This window comes from Equus przewalskii, chromosome 30, assembly GCF_037783145.1.
Source record: "Equus przewalskii isolate Varuska chromosome 30, EquPr2, whole genome shotgun sequence".
Classification (NCBI taxonomy): Eukaryota; Metazoa; Chordata; class Mammalia; order Perissodactyla; family Equidae; genus Equus; species Equus przewalskii.
In genome coordinates, this window is record NC_091860.1 from 26,469,761 (window position 1) to 26,495,180 (window position 25,420).

The 25,420-nt window shown below is 45.7% G+C and overlaps 1 long non-coding RNA gene across 1 annotated transcript in view; it reads right to left on the reverse strand.

Annotated features, from left to right (window-relative positions):
• The window catches only part of LOC103548902 (uncharacterized), a 30,354-nt gene extending 5,490 nt beyond the window's left edge, over positions 1 to 24,864 (reverse strand). Inside the window, exons 1-2 of the long non-coding RNA XR_544385.2 lie at positions 24,744 to 24,864; positions 18,978 to 19,057 (exon numbers count right to left, since the gene is read on the reverse strand). This is a non-coding gene — a long non-coding RNA (uncharacterized lncRNA). The remainder of the gene's footprint in view (positions 1 to 18,977; positions 19,058 to 24,743) is intronic.
• Positions 24,865 to 25,420: the final 556 nt, after the last annotated feature.

Consider the following 25,420-nt stretch of genomic DNA (forward strand, 5'->3'; position numbering starts at 1 on the left):
TTTTCTAGACGTTAGTTTCTTTCTATGTAAAACGAGAGGATTAGATCATACGGCCTCTACGCTCTCTTCCAGCTTTGAACTTCTATTCTCTAGAACAACTTGGCCTTCCCTGGACATAAACTGACACGTTTTCAGATAGCCAAAGGCAAGATTTAGCAAAAATTAGTCACGGGGATTAATGCAACCTTAGAAGTAGGATAATGCACCTTCTAGAATAATGTCCAGACTTAGGTACCCCATTCATCAATAGGCTGTGTAAATATCATTTTCCAAACTTTTTTTTTATAGATTAATGATGTCATAAGAAAACAGTGTGTGTGACTCGATGGAAAATGGTTTACTACCTGTGACTATATCAGGGAAAAGGCCATAATGCAGGAGAGGAAACCTTTCCACGAGACTCCACAATGGCCAGCCTTTCCAGCAGCTCTGTCTCCTTCTTTGTCTCACAACTTGAGATGGACATGGGAGTTTGGGGTCCAGAGGACCACGGCACACACATGTCAACCACGGCAAAGGGGACCTGGAATGAATAGTGATATTTGAGGAGGGAGAAGCCAGTGAGTGCCTTACTGACAGTAAGGCGCTGCTCTCCTGTCTACGCAGCAGGAGCCCTTGCTGTGGTTCTCCACCACTGCCCATGCTCCCCACGGCCACTGACCACACATGGGAATCTCCAGGAGAGCTTGTTAATACAGACACCTGAACCCTAGAAACTGACGGGTCAGTCCGATGAGGTGACAGCCTCAGGAACGGGAGCTGGCTGTGGTTGTTCGGTCTGGGTGGTTGGCCAGGGTTTCCCACTTATTCTTCACACTTTGCCCAATCTGAAACATAAAATGCTTTCTGAGACTGAGTCAGGTGTTCTGGAAGGCAAGGGCTTCTCAGTGATCTGCAGATCTGAGAGGCTCTCAGGGCGGCTTCCAGAGTAACGACAACACCTCGCGCCATTGCTGGTGAGTTGGACTCGCACACTTGCTAAGACAATTGTGGGCAGGAGTTCTGCATCCTTTTTCTTTTCTTTTATCTTGGCCCTCTTCCTCAGTTCTGCTATCTCAGGCAAGCCTGTATCTCAGAGTTTTTACCAACTCCCCTGTGGACTGGGAGCTCCTTGAATGGCAAGATGATGTCCCCATCCTCCTGCTGTGCATGTGAGCAGGTGCTGGGCCACTGTGCGTGTCTGCTCACTGCCTGTGGAGAACCCAGGGCCCAGGGAGGCAGTAGGCAGTGACAGAGGATGGCAAAGCTGCAGCTGTCGCTCTCTCCATCATTCCAGCCAGAGGATCAGCACTGGAGACAAACAGAGGTAGTTTCCACTTCTTTGGGTGGGGAAAGTTCCTTCCTTCTTAGGCTCCAAATTGAAAGCAATCTCCCCAAACCCCGGCACGCTCATGCTGCCAGGCCCCCATGTACCCTCTGCCTCCTAAACCCGAGCGGTCCAGTACCCACTCCATCTCTTAAAGCCTCTGTCAGACCCCTCCAGGCTCTGCACACTCAGCCAGTCCTTAGCTCACCCTGTAGTGGAGCAGCAAGACGATCAACGAGGTCCTTCAAAGGTAGTCATTTAGAAGTGGCGGGGAGTTGCCTCTCAAATCCTGAAGCGGTGAGAGGCATGGGAAGGGAGAAAAGCTGGCCCAAGGCCTCCCACACACAAGACTCTTAGTAGAGAAGGCAGCCATAGGATTGGAGGGGCCTCCAAAAGGCTCCTTGGCCGAAAACATCTCCTTCCCATCAGGCTTATTATTCCCGATATAACAGCCAATTTTGTCACTGCGTAAGTCGCTAGGCACTGTTTCGAGCTCTATCCTTACAGTGTGTTTTCAAAGGTGCTCTATTTGGTTAGCTGACACAATGGCGAGGATCCATCTAACTGCTTAATTAATGACAACATATTGCAAGTGCGACCTGGAGCAGGATCTGAGGCCATGGGACAGAGGAGAGGCAAACCAGTGGGGCTGTTGGAGGCCGTCTGCCTGGTAGGGCCATGGGGCCACAGACAGGGCAGGAGGGTGCTGGGCATCTGAGAGGCAGCAGGCTCTGGAAGCAGGCCTCGAGGGCCACAAGAGAAATCCTTGTAAACCTTCACAACTGCCCAGGAGGACTCTGTCCCATGGGGACATTCCGGCTCCCCGCACTGAACGCAAAGCCCTGGAGAATGAATGGGTTCTGTTTGGCTTTTCTGAGATGCATCTTAATTCAAGTCCTTTAGCCTGAGTGAGTCAGAGGCAGGAAAGTCTCCAGCTTCACACCAGCTGGTACTTTTCCATCCCTTCCCCTGGATTATATAACATGGCACATTTTCAGAAACTTGGTTCTAGCTACAGAGAACTCTGCGCTAAAATTTTAACTCCCCAGTCTTCATACTCAAAAAGTTTCAAGAAAGGAGATGCTAGTATTTTTTGAGCTATGAGGAGTAGGAGCTGGTGAATCATATAATCTTCCTCTATGTAAAAGGAATAAGGAGTTTCATATAGCCTTCTTGAAATAGCTCCTTCCTCTGCCTCATGTTTATACAGGACAGAGGAGAGAAACTGCAGATGGCTGGGTTTTATCTTGTTGCACATGGGAAAGACCCCAGCTTGGAGATTTGAAGTATAGGGTCATATATATGGAGGTAGAACATTAGCTTTAATTCATACTAACATGTAGATGATTGATAGAGCATCCAGAGTAGATTTCTATAGCAAGGAGTTTTCAGGAGGACATCTTGAAAGAACTGGGCTCCTGAAATAAGGAGAGGTTGAAGCCAGAGGAGAGAGATGGAGGAAACAGAGATGGAGGAAAAGGGGCTCATGGTGAAAAGGGAAACTGAGGCAGAGACTGTGTCAATGACTGTGAAGTTCATAGTGCAAGACAACAAGTTACAAGGACCAGGTTCCAGGTCTCTCGTTTCCCACCTCACTTCTTAGAATGCCCAGCCTCATCCTCTTTGAGCCCTTTGTCCAAAGCAACCCCTCGTCCCAAGTGACCGACTGTGACCAAGTCCTCAATAGTCTAAGTGCCCAGAATGAAAAAAGCCACAGCCCATTGCCAACTTCTCCTCCTCAACGGAGCTCCAGGCACAGCCGTGTGCACAGGGAGAAGCGTCCCCTTGTTGAATGTCTGCTTAGCTGCCAAAGCTCACGAAACCTTAGTCACAGCCCAAAACATGGAGCCAAAGCCAGCCAGGAAGGGAAAGCAGCAGAGGCGAGGGCAGAACGAAATGGGCTGCAGCTGTGCAGACATCCCCTGCTGGGCCCCCGTCGGCTCACCTCCCTCCTCATGCCCACGAGCACCGATATCTGGTGTCCAGGCCATTCCCCGAGGGCCTTCAAATTTAAAAAGCCATAATTTTCAGCTGCCCTGCAGGGAAATGATGTCACATAAACTACGCGGAGAGCTAGAGCTTGGTTCTGGCCTACAACGTTCTAAGGCACCTCATTTGTGCAGCAAGTGGCCACCGCGTTCCTGCCCCCTGCTCTTGTACAACCTTCCACGGTGCCAGTGCGACATCCCTGTGCCCACACTTTCAGCTGTAGCTACGTTTTAGATTAATGTTAATCTTAGAGGCTGAGAAGCAAACAGTAAGGAGGCAGAAGAGTCTTGATAGACAAGTCTTCAGACCGCTCTCCCTGCGTCTAATCCTTGTCCTTCATCACGTTGGCGAAAGCGGCTTTCTTTAGAGCGCCCTCTACTGGACAACCACAGTTACCCCTCCAAAGACTCATCCAGCCAGCTGGCCGGTGGAGCAATGTGGTGCTCCCCTAGTCGTTCGCATCACAAATATCGAGGAACAGCTACACACTGAGTGCTTGCTCTATGCCGAACACAGGACTAGTCACCAAAGATAAACAAGAACTGGTCCCTGTCTCCATGTCCTGAGTCCTTTGGCAGTCTGTGTGAGGACTGCACGCCTCTCTTCCCAGCTCGCATTCAGAAACGTCATGCTGGTAGTTTGAAACCAGCCAGGGTGGGGATATTTACACGATGGAAATTGGCAACCACTACAGATCAGGGTTTTGTCGTCGTCGTTTTGGTTTCTGTTGCATGGGCGGTTTCTTTGTGAGGGGGTTTACCAGCACACCACTGGCTGGAATGGTGGTGTGACTGAAGGGCGACAGCAGAGAGCACATTTTTCTGCTTTTAAGGGATGGGGTAAGGCTTTACAGAAGAGATGACATACTGGTTGTGTATTTAAAGCTGAGTAAGACTTCACCGAGCCGCCAAAGAGGAACTAAGAATTCCAGACAAAATAACAAAAGTAGAGGCGCAGAAGTTTCCAATTTAAAAAGCTCCAGGGAGTCAGAGAAGGAAAACAATACAACTAGCTGTGCTGCCCAGGGAAGGGCTCCTGGCCTTAAAGAATGGGTAAGTCTTTGGCAGGTGGCTTGGAGGGGCATGGAGGAAGGAGCTGAGAGGGGCAGGCAGACACTGCCATCAGCACGAACAGCACAGAGCCAAGCTGGTCAACGGAGCTGGGGCGGAAAAGACTGACATGACAAAAGGCAGCATCCTCTTTCTTCTCTTCTTCCCACCCCAGGAGGGCTCAGCCCTACCATGAAACGGAGCCCCCGTGGGAGATTTCACGTGTAGGGAGGAACACTGAATGAAGTTGCACAGAAAAATCACAGCTTCCACGTGTCTGCAAACTGCGAGGATAGAGAAGGAGGATCTGTCTTCAGTTCAGATCCTCAGCAGAATTTCAATTTCCCCAAATTTGGCACAAGGTCACAGTAGCTCCCCCAGGTGAGAAATTCCTTCTTTGAAAAGCAACGCTCATTCCCTTCCTTCTCCCCAGTAACATAAATAGTGAGAGGAGGAATCCTGTGTTTTTGTGGTTTAAAAATTAGCACAAAGACCACTATACACGTATTAGAACGGCCAAAATCCAGAACACTGACAACACCAAATGCCAGCGAGGAAGTGAAGCAGCAGGAACTATGGTTTCCATAGCGTCCTTGCTGGCGGGAATGCAAAATGGCGCAGCCACCTTGGGAGACAGTTTGGCAGTTTCTTACAAAACTAAACATACTCTTACCATACAATCCAGCAATCAGGCTTCTGGGTATTTACTCAAACGAGCTGAAAACTTAGGTCCACACAGAAACCGGCACATGGATGTTTATAGAAGATTTATTCATAACTGCCAAAACCTGGAAGCAGCCAAGATGCCCTTCGGTAGGTGAATGGATAAATAAACTGTGGTCCATCCAGACATTGGAATATTATTCAGTCTAAAAAGAAATGAGCTATCCAGCCATGAAAAGACATGGAGGAACCTTAAGAAGTCAGTCTGAGAAGTCCCGATACTGCATGATTCCAACCACGTGACCTTCTGGAGAAGGCAAAATATGGAGACAGGGAAACGATCAGTGGTTGCCAGAAGTTGACGGGGAGAGAAATGAACAGGTGGAGCACAGAGGATTCTCAGGGCGGTGAAACTCTTCTGTACGATACTATAATGGTGGATACACGTCATCGGACATTTGTCCAAACCCATAGAATGTACAACACCAAGAGTGAACCCTAATGTCAACCAAGAACTCTGGGTGATGATGACGTGTCCATGCAGCTTCATCAGTTGTAACCAACGTACCATCTGGTGAGGGTCGTTGTGTGGGGGGAGGTTGTACACGTGTGGGGTCAGGGGGCATATGGGAAATCCCTATACTCTCCCCTCAGTTTTGCTGTGAACCTAAAACGGCTCTAAAAAATAAAGTGTACTTTTTTTTAAAAAAAAAAGACAAAAACAACTTAGCACAAGGGAAGAAGCCTGAGCTTTTAAATGGGCCCTGCTCCTCCAGGTCATCCGCTCCTGTCTCCTGGGGAGGGTTTGTCCCCTCAGTGGTGCCTGGCAGCCACCAGATGGCACTGTGGCAGCCATAAGTGCTCCCTTGTCTTGGAGACCAAGTTGACCACCAGCCTGGGTTCAGGCAGCAACGTGTCTTAAGGATTCAAGTCAGCAGCGATGGACAGATTCCTCAGGATTGCTGAGACCTGAAACTGGGAGAGTGAGGCGGAAGTGGAGAAAGCAGGAAAGAGAAGTCCCATGTGGGAAGGAAAGCGATGGTCACCTGTGACAGCCAAAGGTTAGCTCAAAACGTGCGAAGCCATTTCATTGCTAAGACTTCTCTGCAGACATTTTTACTTAAAAGAGTGGAAAGAACAGCACATTGCAGGGGTGCATTTCCATCCAGTTTGTGAGTGACTTTTGAGGACGCTTTAAGAATCCCCACTGGACTGTGAGAAGAAGTGAACACAGCTCCAGAGAAACCAGTTCAGCTCCAGAAAAACGGTTTTACGGGGCAAACAGTGCTCGGCCCCGGGCCATCATCTCCAGGCTGCAGCCTTCCGCCTCAGCCCTCACAGCCCAGGGGTTTGGGTACTGCCTCTGCCACATCCTTCCCCTGGCCTTGCCAAGCCTCAAATGACTCATTTGTAAAATGGGGACAACATACAACCACCTTCTAATAGTCATTCTGAGCTAATTTACATAAAAGTGCATAGTGACCTGGAAAGTACTTTGTAATCATTATTTTAATCGTTATGCCTTCTACTCCCTGGCCCCAACAGCTGCTCCCACACCCACAGAAGCAGTCGCATTCACCATGGCTGGGCTTGTAGGGGCCTGAAAGGCCCTCATTATTTCCCGGCTGGGTCACTGCAATAACGTCCTGACCAGCCTCCCATTTAGCATCTCTCCAAATCCATCCTAGGAAAGGCGGCCAGAATTTTAAGGCATGGCTCAAATCAGGCTGCCCCTTGCTGGGATGCCTTCATTAGTTCTCCCATCGTCTTGCATACGCAAGAAAGACTCCTTGTCTTGGCTTTCGTCCTCCACCCGTGTCCCCAGCAGGTGCCCTCCACTCTTGGACAGCTCACTGTCCTGTTAGTCCAGCCTTTTACCTCTTGCTCAGGTCTGCCATTGTTAATTTGCTTCTCCTGCCCTCCAGCTTCTCCTGGCAAAACCGTACTCATCCTCTCTCTTCTACAATGACCTTTCTTTAAAGAGGACTTTCATAAGCCCCGTTCCCTGATCCTGCCTGCCATTGAATCCCCCCAAATCATACAGGTTTCATTTCTATCCTGGCATTATCTAGCACAGTTTGCAGTGATAAAGCCTTAATTGAACTGATTTGAGTCCATGTGCTTCACTTATCTCCCTACCAAAGTAGAAGTTCTCCTGAGAAAGCATGCTGGGCTGGTTTTCCCGATGTGCCTACAGCATCCAATACAATGCTTTGCACTTAATAAGAGATCAATTAATATTTGCGGAATCGACTTGAAGAAGTAGCCTAGGGCTGGGGTCTCAGAGGACTTGAGCGAGACTGGTGAAGATCTTAAGGCTAATTGTTAAGAATTTGAATTCGATGTGAGGTGATTACAAACCACTTTTTTAAATGGTTCAGGAGACACAGTATTTGTGCAGGGGTGTTTTTTCCACCTGACACTTACCTTTTCTTCATTTTAATTGCCAGGACTGACTCCGTCATTTCTATGTTGCAGTGTCTCATCCACATAATCGATAGAAATCTAAGATGCTGCATTTCTGAGCCTCCATTTCTACAAGCTACTTTTGCTTCTCTCCAGATGTTTTCAGGATTTGATGAAAGATTTTTCTAGAACAATGTTTCTCAAAGAGCGATTCCTAGACCCACAGCATGAGCATCACCGGGGAACTTATTAGAAATGCAAATTATCAGGCCTGCCCCAGACCTACTTAATCAGAAAACCACGGGCAGGGGTGGAGAGGAGAGCAATGGGTGTTTTAATAAGCTTTCTAGGTGACTCAGATACAAACTAAAGTCTGAAGAAGCTGCTCAGAAGAGTGTCCTTGGATCAGCAGCATCAGCGCCACCTGGGAGCTTGTGAGAAATGCAAAATCTCAAGCGTCACTCCTACACTGCAGCAGTATTTGCATTTATAACAAGACCATGGGTGACTCCTCTGCACACAAAAACGTGAGAAGCGCTATTCCAGAACGCTTTGAAAAAAACATGCCTTCCATTAGGAAACTGTCATCCAGGAGTGTGGCTGATTAAAAATGGCCCCGCATTTCTGCCACTTCTTCCACTAAGAGATGGTATCTCTCTCCCAGCCCCTTGAATCTGTGAGTGCCTGTGACCGGTTTCGATCAACAGATATGGCTAGAGTGATGCTGTGTACCCTCCAAGGCTAGGTTTTAAGAGATCTGAAGTGTCTGCCTTCATCTCTTAGGCCACTTTCTCCTGGGACCCAGCCAATACACCGTGAGAAGCCCTGGGAGATGCCATGAGGAGGAGAACTAAGGCACTCTGGTCCCGCCCCAGCTCAGCTCTCCGCTAACAGCCAACTGGCAGCCCTGTGAGTGAGCCATGGAAGAAGCTCCAGCCCAGGTGAGCCCACATGGAGCAGAGAACATCCCAGCTGAACCCAGTCAAGCCACAGACTTGTGTAGGTAATAAATGGTTATTGTTTTAAGTCACGACATTTGGGGTGGTTTGCTATACATACAGCAATAGAAAAAGGAAAGAGTAAGCCAATGAGTGAGCCAGTCATGTGCCTTGTGAAGGCATCTCTTTGTCCAAAGTCACTACTAAATTATAAAGTTAGGAGCATTACAACTTTCATGAATTTTCCCTGAAATTCTCAGAAGTAGATAGTTGTAGCTACTTGCAAGATGAATAAGCCCATGAATTGAGGACTGCGCCAAGGAAAACTGAATTTCTGATACAGCACAATTCACATGATTTGACAAGGGACATTCACAGACTGGGTGAGCGCAGCCAGCCAAGAGTTGTATTCCTTTGGCCGGAGACATCTACAATATATCTAAGAAGTTCCTCGAGAATATAAATTGTTCACTTGAAAATATCTTACAATGTCAGCACTTCTGGCCAGGAAAAAGTTTATATTCTAGAAAAATAAATTCAGGAAGCACACTATTTTGTAACTCTGGATTTACTGATAGTTAAATTTGAGTCAATCAATTTGTGTGGAGCCCCAAGTATATGCAAAGCTTAGACCAGGTAGCGAAAGTTATACCAAGTAAACTAGTGTTGGCTGTCAGAACCTTTAAACCCTAGGAGCATAGGAGACCTAGTGAAATACAGTGGAAAGAACATAAGCTGCGTTAGGAGACCTAGTGGCTAGTCCTGGCTTTGTCACTGGTCCAATCAGCCTCTGCCAGGAGCATGGAAGAGATGCTGAAATTATCTTTAATTTAAGAAAACAGGGGGGGAGTGGTCATCACTGGATACAAATGCTCTACAGTTGGAAGCAGAATATCCGCAGGAGCCATGCAAGGCTGATTCCTGTCTGTCCTGTGGGCCACATTCCCCTTCAAGGACCTTGTTCTCACTGAATGTACTCCATTCTCCTCTCTCCTCTCTATTTATTCATAGTTTATGCTCCCTCAAAGCTCCAACTGGCATGGCTTCCCCATTGCCGTCCAGATATGGAAAAATTATGACATTGGAATTTTCGGCTCCCACTTCTGGGCTCATATTCCTAAGGAAGACCATCTGATTGGCCACGCTCATGGCTCAGAGGTTGTGGGAAAACCAAGAGATTGGCTGGGCATGGGTCAGGTGACCATCCCAGCTCAACTGACGATCACAGGGAATCAGGGTCACAAAAGATGACCCCTTCAGGCTGCAGGTGAGGCAGTTCCCTTAGAAGGAGCAGTAATTAGAGTCCCTTCACAGCCACTGACCAGCTGGGAGATTTGAGGCAAACACTCAGCCTCTTGGAGTTGGTGCTGCCGACTGAAAAAGGAGCGGTTGAGCTAGAAGCTCTCTGAGCCCTCTCTCTTGCGGGACTAATCCTGTCCCATAGAAGCAATGCAGAATATAGTGGCAAATAGAAGGGAGCCAGTCCTCCTGCATGGATACAGGGACTGCTGGCTACCCAGGACTCAAAACCAGCAAAGAACCAGAGCAAGGGGTATTTGCGGGAGCACCTGTGAAAACCCAGGCACCAGCTACAGGCCTGTGCTTCTGAGTGTTCACATTCCTTGGACTATATGCCTCCGGGACAACATGACTTTAGCTAAACAGAGTTGGCTGTTAGCATAGCTATGAAAATGGTGACAGAAACTCGGGACCCCCAGCTTCCCAATCCTGCACCCCTCCCCTCTCCCTGAATCACGGCCTTCTCTTATGGGATCCCCAGCACAGTGCCTGCACGTATGAAGAATTCAGTGGTCAAAGTGTCACTTTGAACAAGTTACTTTTTTCTGATCTTTCGGTTTCCTAATGCCTCATTCTCCCATTCGTAGTTATTGATCGAAACTAGAATATGAAACATATCTTTTACACTTTAGTGTGAATTTAAATCAATGCATTCCCTCTCCCAAGGTATTTTTGCCTTTAGCCACATTTATGGAAGGGAAGGGGTTAATTTTAGGCAGGTAGGTAAGCAGTAAAGAAGTCTTTCTCTTTCTTATGAAAAGGGTCTTTCTTAGTGGCATCTCTGCAGAGACTAGTGGGACCCCCGAACTCTATGCTGTACATATAAGAAGCATATGAAGTGTAGGCAGAGACAGCATTCAATCAACAAACAAAGGATGAAGTCAGCCTCATGTATGTCACCTTGGACCCTATGCAGAACGCCAGCACTGAGAGACATCTTGTCTTCATGTAATAATGTGTCACCCAAAGAGAGATGATAGGTGTCAAGTCATCAGAAAAGCAGTTCAGGGACTGGCCTGGTGGCGTAGCAGTTAAGTTCGCAAGGTCTGCTTCAGCAGCCAAAGGTTCGCCAGTTCAGATCCCGGGCGCGGATCTATGCACCGCTTATCAAGCCATGCTGTGGCAGGTGTCCCACATATAAAGTAGAGGAAGATGGGCATAGATATTAGCTCAGGGCCAGTCTTCCTCAGCAACAAGAGGAGGATTGGCAGCGGATGTTAGCTCAGGGCTAATCTTCCACAAAAAAAAAAAAGAAGAAGAAGAAAAGAAAAGCAATCAAAGCTGTTCAGGGCAGAACAGTGTGAAATCTGGGGAGAAGTTTATTCCCGTCACTGGTCTTTCCTGGGCTCCCACTGCGGCCAGCAGGAACACCCATCAAGGCCACCACGTGGCTTTGTTCTGGTTCTACAGTCAGCCAAAACACGGCTGACCAGCTGACCCAGGCGTGTGAACTAAATGGTTATTGTTAAATAGCCTCTGAGGTTTTAGAGCTGTTTGTTATACGGCATAATCACAGCAAAAGCCTAACAGGAAAAAAAATCAAACTTTTCTGCAAAAACTTCAGCATCTTCAGGATGTCGGGCACATACACATCAGACTCCAACGCAGAGGAACTGCTCCTTAGAGAAGCATTCATTGCAAAGCCATGTACGGATCTGAGGATCGTGCGGTCTACGGAGCGCAGTGCTGTATTTCAGCAGAAAGTCTCTCGACAGGCCTCTGCTCCACAGACTCAAAGGTTAACCGCAGTTCATACCGGGAGACTCGGCACAGAGGCACGTGCTGGAGTGGGGTCCTTACCAGAGTCAATTATGGTCCTTCTCAACCCTATTCATGCCATTATAATAAAACGTTACATCACAGGAGGAAATACGAGCACAAAAGAGAGCGTTGATTCCACAAAAACCAAGTTGAATGCTTTGTAAAGACTCAGTGATGCAAACTGATTCTTTTTTTGACTTTAGAAAACAACTTGGCAGTTTCTTTTTTTTTTAACTATAGTAAAATACATCTAACTTAAAATTTACCATCTGTTATGCACTGAATGTTTGTGGCCCCTCCAAATGTGTCTTTGAAGCCCTAACCCCTCAGTGAGGCTGTATTTGGAGATGCGGCCTCAAAGGAAGTAATTAGGGTTAAATGAGGTCATAACAGGGGGGTCCTGTCCGAGAGGAATAGTGTCCTTGAAGAGACACCAGAGAGCTGGTTTTCCCTCTCTGCCCAGTCACACGGAAAGGCCGTGTGAGGACACGGAGACAAGGTGACCGTCTCCAGGCCAGGAAGAGTCCTTACCAGAAACGGAATTCCCCAGCGCCTTGATCATGGACTACCAGCCTCCAGAACTGTGAGAAAATAAATGTCTGTTGCGTAAGCCACACAAACTGGGGTTTTTCACAGCAGCCCCAGCAGACCAATACACCATCTTAACCACATTTATGTGTACGGTTCAGCGGCATTAGGTACAATGAGCAAAGCTGTTTTTTTTTTTTAATGCTGTTTAATTAGGAATGAGGCAACTGTAAAAAACTGGGGATAAAATCATAAAATTCTAGAAGAACTCTGCATTCAGACTGCTTTTCAACCACCTTTAAATTCTCACTCCTTTATAAGGACTCAAACTGGAAGACAAAGCTTTCTGACTGCGGTTTATGAAGAAAGACAATGAGAACTTTAATCAGTGAAACCATACTTAAAAAGCCTTACCCCAAAGAGTCAATAAGTGAGTGTTCCTGATATGCTTAAGTGAGAATGTTTAAGTGGGTTGGTTTTATTTTTTAAATTTCCTTCTTTGACTCTTTCAATTGATCAGCCATTGCGGGAGTCGATCACGTTCGATAAGGGAGTTTTGTACAGATTCCATTCCACTTGGCTGCGTCTTTAAGGATGGATGGGTTTCCACCAGGTGAAGGAGGGAGAGAATAATAATCCATGTGGCGGAAACAGGTTGAGCAAAGTCACAGAAGCATGAATGCACCTGACATATTAGGAAATTGGTGAGATATGAGGTGCGACTGGGACATTGGGTCACAAGGAGGAAAAGTCAGAAAGGGATGCTGGTCCCAGATTGCTCAAGGCTTTGAAAATCATGCTCAGACATTTAGGCTTGATCCTGTGGGCAGCCACTGTGGATTTTCCTTGGGTTTGGTTCAGGCGCAAGCCCTGATTAAATACAGCACATGAACTAAAGGAAGAGATGACTGGGACCAAGTGTTTCCTGCAAGAGTCCCTCTCAGAGATAACAAAGGTCTGAAATAAATAGTAGTCACAAAAATGGAAATGTGGAAACAGGCAGGCATTTTTTTCAAATAAAATTGACACTTTGTGAAGAAAAAGACAGAAGATGTTTTCAAGGCTGGTGCAGAGGTTTCTGGTTTGTTTCAATAATGGTTAAGGTCAAACTGGCAGGAAATTGGCCTGTAGCTTTCCCCCAAGCCAGTATCTTTTTCATGTGGATAAGTTCATTCTAACTGACTGCTACATACTCCTCTGATATTCTCACTTTGAGCAGAAAGTGAAAAAAGGCTTGAAGTGGGAGAGTTCAACACCCCTTCTGGTTCACGGCAACCTGAAACATCGAGCAGAGTAACAGCCAAGATTCTGAATAATCCTGGAACCAGTTGAGTAGCCAGGCAAGAGGCGAGGAGCTTCCTCTGTTGTTCCTGTAGCATGACTTATTGAGAACATCGAATGTGTACCAAAACACCATGCCCTCAAAAATCTTCTTCCAATAGAGTTGGACAAAAATGCCATCTTTCCTTGCACATAAGTCTATTGTTAGGTTGAAATCAGTTGACTTCCGTTGCCTTGTATGAAATCCAATACTCCAAGATAAACCTCATCCACTTGGATTCCTTTTCCATACAGGGGTCCTTGGAGACATTTCCAAGAGAGTTTGAGTCCTAAGCCCTTTTTCATGCCTCCAAGTATTCAACGGTGGTTCCTTCACCATGAATATTAGCAAGCGTATCTGTCGGCTACATCTTTTAATAATTGGCAGCATGAAGTTAACACTATAATTACATTGATCTTGCCTGTGAGGTGCTGATAGAATCCATTAAGAGAGATAGGCTGATAGATAAATAATTATAATATAAATAAAGAGTTAAAAATAGCATAAGGAGGGGCCAGCCTGGTGGTGCAGCGGTTAAGTTCGCACATTCCGCTTTGGTGGCCCAGCGTTCGCCAGTTTGGATCCCAGGCCTGGACATACACACCGCTTGGCAAGCCATGCTGTGGCAGGCGTCCCACATATAAACTAGAGGAAGATGGGCACAGATCTTAGCTCAAGGCCAGTCTTCCTCAGCAAAAAGCGGAGAATTGGTGGCAGATATTAGCTCAGGGCTAATCTTCCTCAAAAACAAAAATAGCATAAATAGGGAAGAGGTGAAGTGCTCCTGTAATTAAGAGGAACCAAAATTTTATCATCTTAACCTCGTGAAAATATTAGTATTGCTTTACTCCACACGTCCTCCTCTTTCTTTCTAATTCATCTGATTCTCCTCGCTGGCCACTCCAAATGCCATTTCCTAAAATGGCCTTCGTGTCTTGTGTAAAGGTCTTCCGTTCTCTCTACCCCAGCACACAGTCTGAGATAGGCCGTCTCTGAAGGTCTGGAATGGATGTGCATGCGAGGACTGGTTGAGCCCATTGAGGGAGGTCAAGTCTCATTCAAGTCATGGTCCAGATGGGATTTTACTGGAAATGGTCTGTATTCTATTGGGCGCCAACTTCCTAAAGGTGGCTAGAAAGAATACATGTTATGGGAAAATCCAAGAATGTCTACTAGACGTGCTAAAAATACTAATGTTCCTCTGGCATGCACATCCAGACTCTCGTCCTGGAATAGGATGTTGATCTGTTTAGCCTGAAGGCAAGGAGAGCTGAGTTCCTCTGAAGCATCAATTTCACATTCCTTACGTCCTTCTTGAAAGCTTCCATTAGAAATATCTTTGTTACCTTTTCAGGATAGCTTCTTGGTCTGCCAGCAGTGAAATGTACTGAAGTCAGAGCAGTTAAGGTAAATTCTAGATCAAGGTGCTGAAAGTCCTCTGAAATTGGGCCTACAAACTAAATGTTTTGGGTTAGTTTAGAGGCAGTTTTTGCCTGAGACCAGGCTCTTTTGATCTTTTCCAATCCTAGAATTCTGTAATCTTGCACTTAAAGATCAATGAAAGGGCTACAATCTATTAAATGCTTAATATGCACCAAGTTCTTTACAGACGGCCTTGTATTTAATCCCCACCTCACCCCTATGAGAAGGCACGAATAACCCCAATTTAGAGTAAAGGATCCAAGACTCAGAGAAGTAAGGTGGTCTGGGAAAGCCACACAGTGAGAAAGTATCAGATCAGAAATCAGAACCCAGATCTGTGTGATGCCAAAATCTTTACATTTCTATTAGAGACAAGATCAGTTCTTGGTGTGATGCCAGCAAATTGAAGTGTTTGAACACTAACTGATAAAAATCTAGGATCAGAAGGGAGTTTGCATAATAAAATGAAAACATCTCCATTGCCGGGAACTTATAATCTATAAAGCAAACACAGGGCATGCCACCCGGTAAGAAGGAGCCGAAACGGAACGTCTTTACTCATCTCCTTCCTGTTCCCGTCCTGAGGGAGGGAAGTCAGGAGGTCACGGGCTTCTGGGGTCTTCTCAACCTTTTCCCCCTAGAGTTGTCCTTACGCGACTATCATAAAGAGGTAATACGGCTCCAGGTTTCAGCTATAGGGCACACTAGATATGCCCACCAGTTCTCCCACTGAAGATGAGTAAAAAGTGCTGGCAAAACAGCTCTTCCAAAGCATTGATAAGCCGGCAAAAAAGCAAAGAACACGGAGGCCAATGGTAAGAAACTCAAGGAGACAAATCTGCTCTCACCTTGATTTTCTATACCCAGTGGATTCGAGCTGGGGCGTGCACAAGTTCCCAGGGTACATACAGTACAGGGGATGGGGACAAAGCCCAGAGCCAGCTCATGGTGGCAAGGACTCTTCCAGAAAACAGCCCCAATCACATTCACTGTAAGGTGAAAAAGAAAGAAGCTCACGTCGGGCTCCGAGAGCCCGTTATGAGAGGGAGGTAGAAGCACTGTTCTAGTCAAAGGACATCTTCACAGTGACAGAGTGATCAACACTAACCAGTTCCTGCCCTTCCAGACCACACAGAGCCGGGCTCTTCAACAGCGCATACCTTCTACCACGGCCAGGCTACAGCAGCACTTCTAGAACTAGAAAGAGCAGAGAAAGCGCTTGGAGCTCTTGTTGAAACGCAGATTCTGGTTCAGGAGGCCTGGGGTGGGGCCCGAGGCTCAGCATCTCTCCTGAAGCCGCAGGAGCTGCTGATGCTGCTGGTGCACAGACCACACGCTGAGCAGGGAGGTGCTAACATAGACATAACCTCTTCTTTACACCATCTCCAGCGACAGAAACAGTCCAGCTCTTCTCTCACTTCCCCTTCCTTTAGATCCAGGTCTTCACCTCTACCACATCCGCTTCTTCCCAACCCCGGCCCCACGGCTCAGCCTTAATAACGAATAAGGTCCAGGTTGAGACATTGATTTATCTACAAGGACACTCAATGGGAAGTCCTGTCAAAGATATTATATTCCATTACACCTGTCGACGTTCTGCACATGTTGTCTGTTATTCTGTCACTGTTCCTCTAACACCCCAGAGCCCCCAGACGCATAGCTCTCAACAGCTTGGATCTGTTTTGTCATTGCTGTTGTTTCTGTGGCATCTTCCAGGTTTAATTATCTTATTTCCCCCAAAGTACTATAAGCCTTCAAAGGCAAGGACAACAATGCCGCCACCAGCAATAATAATAATCAACATACACCAGAACAGTTCTGCAATATGTATATGGACATACTTTCAAACCGCCACCTGACACACATCTGTTTTTTCTTTTTTAAATAGTTTGCATGTGTTGACAGTGGTTACGTTATTTTACTATTTTTTTTTAAGATTGACCTTGAGCTAACATCTCTTGCCAATCTTTTTTTTTTTCTTCTATCCCCGAAGCCCCCCAGTACTTAGTTGTATATTCTAGTTGTAGGTTCCTCTAGCTCTGCTATGTGGGACAGCACCTCAGCGTGGCTTGATGAGCGGTGCCATGTCTGCACCCAGGATCCAAACCAGCAAAACCCTGGGCCACTGAAGCGGAGCGTGTGAACTTAATCACTCGGCCACAGGGCCGGCCCCTGACACACATCTTTAGAGCGCCAGCTTAAGCTTCACCTGCTCTGAAAACTCTTCTCCAGGCAGACGAGGAGAGCCCTACGAGGCTGCGATGTTTTGCTTATTTATAGATCTTATTTCCCGCTATAAAATCCTCGAAGATGGAAACTGTCTCACGCACTGCAGGTTTGTGCCGCTCAGAATATCATCTCAAGTGAATGAGTGAACTGTACACTGACAACACTCATGACCACCCTGTGGACTAGCTCACTTTTTCCTGTCCCTGTTTCGCTGATGAGGAAACCAAGGCTGAGAAAATAAGCACACTGCCCAAGGTCACACTAGTTGTTTCTTCCCCTTCTGCCACATTATCTGCTCCCCCGTAACTGCCTGTGTCTTTACGTGATCCCCCAAGGCAGGTTTTGCTGGATTTGCTCTTCAGTTGAAATAGTTTGACACGTCCTGTCCCGCAGGTGACGACCTGGTCACACACAGAAGTGTCATGAGTCACCTGAGCTCCCAGAGCTGGCCACCGGCAGGTAGTGAAATGACTCCCAGCCTGAGTTCCCATGCGTTGCCAGCATTCGCCTGACATCTCCACCCTCACTGGGGCCCAGTTTACGCATAGGGAGGGTCCAGTCCTGGTGCGGTTAGAGAGCTTAATTCTCATGGTGACTATCCAGGGTCAACTGTCAATTTCGGACTTGGAATTTTTAAAAGTGACTCTTCCTGGCTTTCAAGTGGTTTGAGTTTGGCAGAAAAACACTTAAAAATGTGTCCCATGTAATATTTTTTCCCTTCTTTGGCATTTTAAATTTTCATGTATTTAAGTGAAATTCCACATGTGAGTAAGCAGAAATTAACTCATCAAAATGAAAGCAGGAAGAGAAGCCAGTTATTTCACAGACGTTTTGGCAAGCCTCTCTCTCCTCTCTCCGGAGAGGCAGAACTGGCTGTCTGTTGATATTTAGCACTCAGGTGACGACATTTTACAAACCCTGCATCCATTTTTAGTGAATTATTGCACATAAAAGCCCAAAAGAGGTGAGACACTCCATATTCTTCTTTACTGTTTAATTTTTGCCTAAAACATGCGTTGGTTTTATAATTTTTTTTTAGAAACTGAAGTAAATAAAAGAGTTCTAAAAATAAAGTTTTCTGTTAACACGCCAAGTGACCTGAATCCATCCAGTCATTCAAAATTCACAGACTCTTTGCACATCCAATAACTAAAGGCGAGTGAGATCGACAGGTCTCATCTATGACCGGGCTGCTAGGAGAAGTGGGATTCAGACAGCAAACGCCAGCCCAAATTCTGCCACAAATCGAAATATTCATTCACGAGTAGGCAGAAAAACAGCCAATTCCTGTAAGCCCAACGAAGCACCAGGGCTCGGACCCTTCCGTGAAATATTAACTCAAAACAGATGTCACCAGATTCTAGCAGTAGTGTTCAGTGACTGTGCAAGTGGACCCAAGCTGCTAGAACCCTCTGTAAATACCAGGACACAGGACAAATTGGTGTACCTGGCTTAGACATCACTCCAAAGTTTATAATTTGCTAGCATTACCGGCTTCCTAAACTCTATTCATGCAAGGACAAGAACGTCTTTAAATAGTTCTAGCCAATTTACGTGTCTTGAAGACTGCTCAATCCTCCAATGAAAAAATAGCCCCATGTATTTATTAGCCTCTTTAGGGAGCCCTTCAGGACCGACCAGAGATAAAGATCACAACGCCAACAGTAGTCCCTCAATGCCACCAAGCACTCCTAAAGGGTGTGTCCAGTTAAGGTATCTCAAATGTTAGCTAACAACCCCATACAGGATTAAGAACACACACACATGCACACACACACCATCGTCTCTACTGAAATATTTCAAAGTAAACTTTAAAAGTAAAACATTTAAAAGTCAATTTTATGGACAATATTGCAGCTAGGTAAAATAAAAGAAGTCGACAATGATAGACGGATTTCATAAAGGCACATAAGAGTATAAGGATGGAGTCTCCGGGCTCCTTCCATAAAAATGAGCACATTTTTTTTTAAATCTTAGTTCGGTTCTTAATTATACAAAGAATCACAGCTTGGTCTCTTCCTTTTAAATCCAAACAAACCGAGGCACAGGTAAGTGACATGACTTACTCGAGGTTGTCCTGAATGAATTAACGGCAGAGCCAAAACTGGCGCCAAACTTCAGTCTTTCCATGGCTGCTGTGCAGCTTCTGAAATACATATATAAAAGTCATCCATAACTTTTTGTAGAAAATGTGTAAGAAAAAATCAAAATATGAAGATTTAATGAAAGGTCTCCATACTTTCCGTGCTCAGAGCCACTGTTGGTGCAGCTCCTTCTAGATGCTAACACAGCATATTTCCACACCTGCTAATTCTAATTTACAAAATTTACGTGACACTGTATGGATGGTGTTGTGGACTGCTTTTATTTAATTTGGTTTTATATTTGAAACTATGTCCCATAACATGTAATAGCCTTCAAAAACGCGATTTCTGTAATGGTCTCATGACAGTTCATTCTATTATCACTTATTTATCCATTGTTGGGCATAAAGGTTATCTCTAAGGGCTTGTTATAATCATTCTAAGATTAAAAATTTGCCCCTAGAACATAAACACTCTGAAGGTAGGGAGTTTGTCTTATTCATCACAGAACACTCAGCCCCCAAAGAGTGTCCAGCACATAGTAGAAGCTCAATAAGAATGAAGGGATGGATGGATGGATGGATGGGTGGGTGGATGGATGGATGGGTGGGTGGATGGATGGATGGGTGGGTGGATGGATGGGTGGATGGATGGGTGGATGGATAGGTGGGTGGTAGGAAAGAAGGAAGGATGGACATGGATGGGTGGATGGAAGGATGAATGGATGGGCATGAATGGGTAGATACGGATGGATAGATGGATGGACATGGATGAATGGATATCAAAGGATGAATTGATATGGATGGATATTTGTATGCTTCTCTGATAACTTCTCGAAACTTTTAAGTTTGAGCATTTTCTGGCTAAGGTTGCCACACAAATTATAAGATACTAATGTACCTGAAATGCTTCATTGTCCAATATTATATTAAAAGCATTCGTGCTTTATCTGAAATTATTTATTTACCTGAAATTCAAATTTAACTTGACATACCATGTTTAGATTTGCTAAATCTGACAAACATAATTCTTGATGTACCACCTTCATAGAACAGGCTGCCTAGAATACTCTACTGGTCCCTGAGCAAAAACTCAGTCCTAAAGAGTCTGAACCTGTTGGCCTAAGACAACCAAAGAGTGAGTGATGTAAACAGCCACTATATTTTGAGCCCTGATCTTCATTAGTCAAGACAAATGAGAAAAACAATAGGAAAGAGAACACCCCATAACGACAATGCAAAGAGCCAGAGCAGGATCTTTCCAAACACAAATAGTACGAGCACCTTCTCAGCATTGCTCTCTCCTCTCTCCTCACCTCTCCTCCTTGACTTCTGACATCAGTCACTCCTATGCCTTCCTTCTGCTCTTGTCATGGCCCAAAAGTAACTACATGGTCTGGTCCCTGCCTCGCTCTTCAACCATTTGCCTCTCCCTACTCATTCTGGGCACTCCAGTTACCCTGGACTTGTTTCAGTTCCTCCCACATACCAGGCTCCTTCCTACCACAGGATCTTTGCATATGCTCATGCTTCTGCCTAGAAAGCCCACCCTTTCTCCGCCTCCCTTTTCCTGTTACTTAGTTAACTCTTGGTCACCCTTCATCTCAGCTCCAAAGTCACTTCCCCAGGGAAGCTGTCCCTGACTGACTTTGCAGACTAGGTCAGTTTTCTTGGTTCTAAGCTGTTAAAAGTACTGTGTACTTTTCCTTCCCAGCACTTACCACAGTTGACATTTTATTGACATTTTATTTTTGGTTTTGTGATTATTTAATATGTTTATCTACTAGAATCAACACTCCATGAGGGCCAGAACACCATGTCTCTTCTTGTTATCAGTCTGTTCCCTGCACCTGGCAGTTTCTTCCAAAATAAAAACAACTGGACACCCAATAAATCTGTACCAAATGGTGAAGGAAATCCTCTGGGCTTGCAAACATCCTACCACACACAGAGGAGCACAACAGCCACTCCTGACTTGGAAGATTGACTCAGTCTAGGCGGGCAAGCGGAGGGAGACCAAAATCCACCTTCTTCTCTGCGTGAATGTCTACGGAGCTGTATACAATCCCCACCCGCCACAGATGACATGACAGGGCATATGACTACAACGTTTGTGTGGTACAATGTGATATGTTCAGAGGCATATAAGCACTGTAATTTAGGAAATATAGGAAAATATGGAGGGAAAATTAAGATCTCTGTCCTGCCATTCAAGCTCACTTTTCTTCCAGCTGAGAATTTTCAAACTTACAGGTCTGTGGGGATTGTCACTCCTCCGCGTGCCTCCGTGGCACCATTTTATCCCGGTTTTTCTCCTAGCTTATGCCCTGCACTGGATCCTCTCCCTCTAGCAGGCGTAAGCCTCTATTCTCCTCAATCTAAATTATTACAGAAATGTTCGAATGTGCGTGAAAGTAAAAAAGACCAGCACCCATCATCCAGCTTCAACAAAGACCAACACATGTCCAGCTTTGTTTCATCTTATACCCCACCGACTTTCCCTCCCACCACCACTGGATTATTTTGAAGCAAATCCCAGATACCACATTATTTCATCCATAAATATTTCAGTATATATTGCGAAAAGATAAACATTTCCCTGAGTGTCCTATAAATTTTTTACATAATTGGCTTGCTCAATTTCGGATCCAGACAAGGGCTGCCCATTGCTTTGACTGTTATGTCTCTTAAGTCTCGAATCTGCAGGTTCACCCTCCCTGTTCTCCTAGCACTTCATTTATTGAAGAAGCAGGATCATTTGTCCTATAGAATGTCCCACATCCTAGATTTTATGAATTGCATCCCCCAAGGTAACATTTAGCATGTTCCCCACCCACTCCCAGCCTCATGGTTCCTGCTTGTAAACCGGCATTTAGATCCAGAGGTCTGATCAGATTTGGGTTTCACCTTTTGGCAACTATATTTCACAGGCAGCTCTGTGTACTTCCAATTATATCACACCAGGAAGTGCAAGGTGTCTGGCTCGCTCTTGTCTGATGTTAAAAATTAATCAGTGGGTTCAGGTGGTGCCAGCTTGATGCATCCATTATAAAGTCCCCAGCAGCTTTTTCACCCATTGGCTTTAGCATTTCACCACTGATGGTAATTACCCAGCTCTAGTGCATCATTAAAGCTTTCAAAATGGTGGTGTTCTATCATTCCACTATATTTATTAGCTGCATTTTCCCATAAAGAAGACATTTCCCTGATCAACACGTTGCTTACCATGAGCACAATTCATACAGGAAAATAGAATAAATGCTTGATATTTTGCCCCTTTATTTTACTAGTTTTCAGAATAATCAAAGGTGTTAGACTCCTTTGAAGGAAACAAGTGAGTTTAGTTTCGTTGTTCTGAGTATCATTATGAATTCACAGATTTATACATGTTTATGTGTTTCAATCCATTGACGTCATTCTTTGTGATGCTCACATTGTCCCATCTTTGGCCAGTGGCAGCTTCTGTGCCGTTTTGATAGGACCCCAGCAGTCATTAATGGCTTCCTTGCTGCTATGACAAGGTGTTCTTGGCTCCTCTTGTCCACTTCCTGACCCAAATCTGGGTCAGCTATTTCTCCAAGGGTGCCTCGTCCCTTGTACATTCTTATTCGCCTCTGGTTTCAGTTTCCCCATTCGATAATCAGAAACACTGCAGTGGAACACTCCTGTCGAAGGGTCCAGAATAAGCCACTGTAGCATAAAAATTATTTTAAGCTGAAGGCATCTGAGTTCCTGTAATCCCTTATCTGCCTGAAAGAACTCAACTGTCATAAATCCCGTCTTTGAGAGCAGCTCTAATCCTCTTGGAGACCAGTCAACACCACATTCAAACAGACATTGTCACAAAATTGTCCTATCTCCCATCCATTTATCTTTCCAAGTTTTTCCTCTCCAACACTGTTCTGATTTTCCTCCTGTACTACAGATCTATATACATAACGAGTGACTGAGTATTGCCATCTCTACATCCACTAGACATGTTTCAAATTCATCTTGTTCAGATATCAACTCATCCTCTTTCCCCCACCTCTACCCTTTATTATGCACTTCATCAGTACTTGGGTATCAGTACTGGGAGCGAGGTCGGAGCAAGACTCTGCTAGAAACATACGGATTTTGCCCACACCCTCGTGAAGCGGTCCCCTGCGTGTTCTGGCGAAACCAACCTTCTAAGACACAGCATGATCCCGGGCTCTGCAACATTCGTGCAATGTTTGAGGATTCTGAAACATGATGAGGACTCTCAACCAGCCACATCCGTTAATTTGCATGAGGCTGTGAGAAAAAATCTTTGAAGAAGTCTGGCTGTCGGGCAGGCCAGTGTAGAAAATGGCGAGAACACGGTTTCCTGGAGCATGAAGCTGTGTCTGAGCATCTTTTGACACCGTCCCAGGAAGAAGAGGCTCAGTCAGCTCTGAGAAGCCCCTCTGAAAAAGCTGGTGTAGGAGGGAGAGAAGTACTAACGGGTACAGGACTGTCCAGGTGAGCCCAGCATGGACACAGCACAGACATTAACCTGGGGCAGGAAAGGTACCAAGGGAAGAGGGCAAAGCTGTGGGCAACAGAGCAGGACAGCAACAGCCCCGAACTGAAGGACAAACCAAGGGGGATGACTGAGTTGGGTAGGGTTCCAGAAAAAGATTGGACATCCTGCCAGACACTCAAATGGGGCCTCGGAGCACTGAGATTTTGATAAATGTGAATTCGTACTCACTCATAACTGACATCTGGGACAGCCTGGGCACAAAAGCAACACCATCCCCTCACTGCCCAAGCCACACCCCGGCGCTCAGCACCTCCACTTCCCAGACCTCACATCCTATGGGTGACCCTGACTCCTTCTCCTTCTCTATAACACAGGTCTCTCCAGGATTACTGTGCCGCCTCCCAGCTGAGCTTTCTGAATTCAGTCGCACCCCTGCAAGTCCTCCTCTATTGCAGAGTACTCCAAACACATTTTATTTTGCCCTCCTAAATAAAGTGCAAAGATTTGAGCCCAGCCCCGAACACATTTATATTTATCCACAAATGCCCTCCTGAACCAAAATTTAGTTATATTTTAGAACATGCACAAAAGAGAAATTAGAAGAGAATGAGAAAAATAAACAGAGGGGTGCTAACATTTTCTTTGATTCCTCCCAATTAATTGTCTTACCAACCTCACCTGAAAACCACCTGCAAAGTAACCGAAGGAGCTCTGGGCTGGATGTGGGGTTGATGTCTTGCCTAGACTGGACTAGACTACTGATCCCTGAGAGTGAGTCTCAATTATCCAAAAAGAGATTATTCTTAGGGCTAAAAGTGACAGGAAACGGATGAATTAATAAATCTGTCCAAGAGGCCAGCCTCGTGGCCGAGTGGTTAAGTTCTCGCGCTCCACTTTGGCGGCCCTGGGTTTTGCTGGTTAAGATCCTGGGCGCGGACATGGCACTGCTCATCAAGCCATGCTGAGGTGGCGTCCCAAGTAGCACAACCAGAGGGACCTACAACTAGAATATACAGCTAGTTACTGGGGGGCTTTGGGGAAAGGAAGGAAACAAAAAGAAGATTGGCAACAGATGTTAGCTCAGGTGCCAATCTTAAAAAAAAAAAAAAGAAAAAGCAATCTGTGCAAGATGTCGTTTGACAGCAGAGACTGAAGATAAATAAATTCATTTCCTGGTCCTACCATCATTAAATCCAGTCTATTTAATATACTCTTTGCCCAAAGCTAAACTAAGTCTTTCTGGCTGGATTTCAAATTTCTTACCTGGCTCTGGGAAATACACAGAATTGGGTGGCTACACAATCTTCAGGTTTGCTTGGGTGGTGATTCTGCAAAGCAAACATGGGTATTAGAGGCACAAAAGCAAAGGACAGGGCTACCCCTCCTTGTGATGGGGACCCTGCTCCCTGGCAGCGGTCCCACCAGCCTACAGGCATTAAAAGGCAACAACAGTTCCTGCAAAATCAAACAGCAACTTAGCTGATCTCCAGCCTGGCTCTTAAACAGATCTACAGGCATTGTTTAAGACTTAGGTTTGCTTTTCCTGTTTTCCCATCAAAGGAAAATAGCCTAAAAAAAATAGCGTTCCAAGTGACCAAAGGTTAGAAAAATTGTCATGCAAGTGTTTTAAATTCTTTGTCATCCCTGATTTCTTTCACAACTGAGTCCAGTTCATCAGAGAGGTTACTGGCATAGGGCTTGACAGCTTAAATGGCAAAACAGGATGTGTCCCCACCAACGCCCCCGCTTTGCTGCAATCTACTGGAATTAATTGGTCTTGGGGTTTTTTGGTTAGTGGTGACAGTGGGTTTTTTTTTTTCCTTCTTTCTTTTTTACTTAAAGGCCTCAGACGGGCAGACATGTAAATAGCATCTCATTTGCATAGAGCTTGGCTGGGCAAGGTGAGATGAGGACACGCTGAGCTGCCTTCTTGGCAAGGG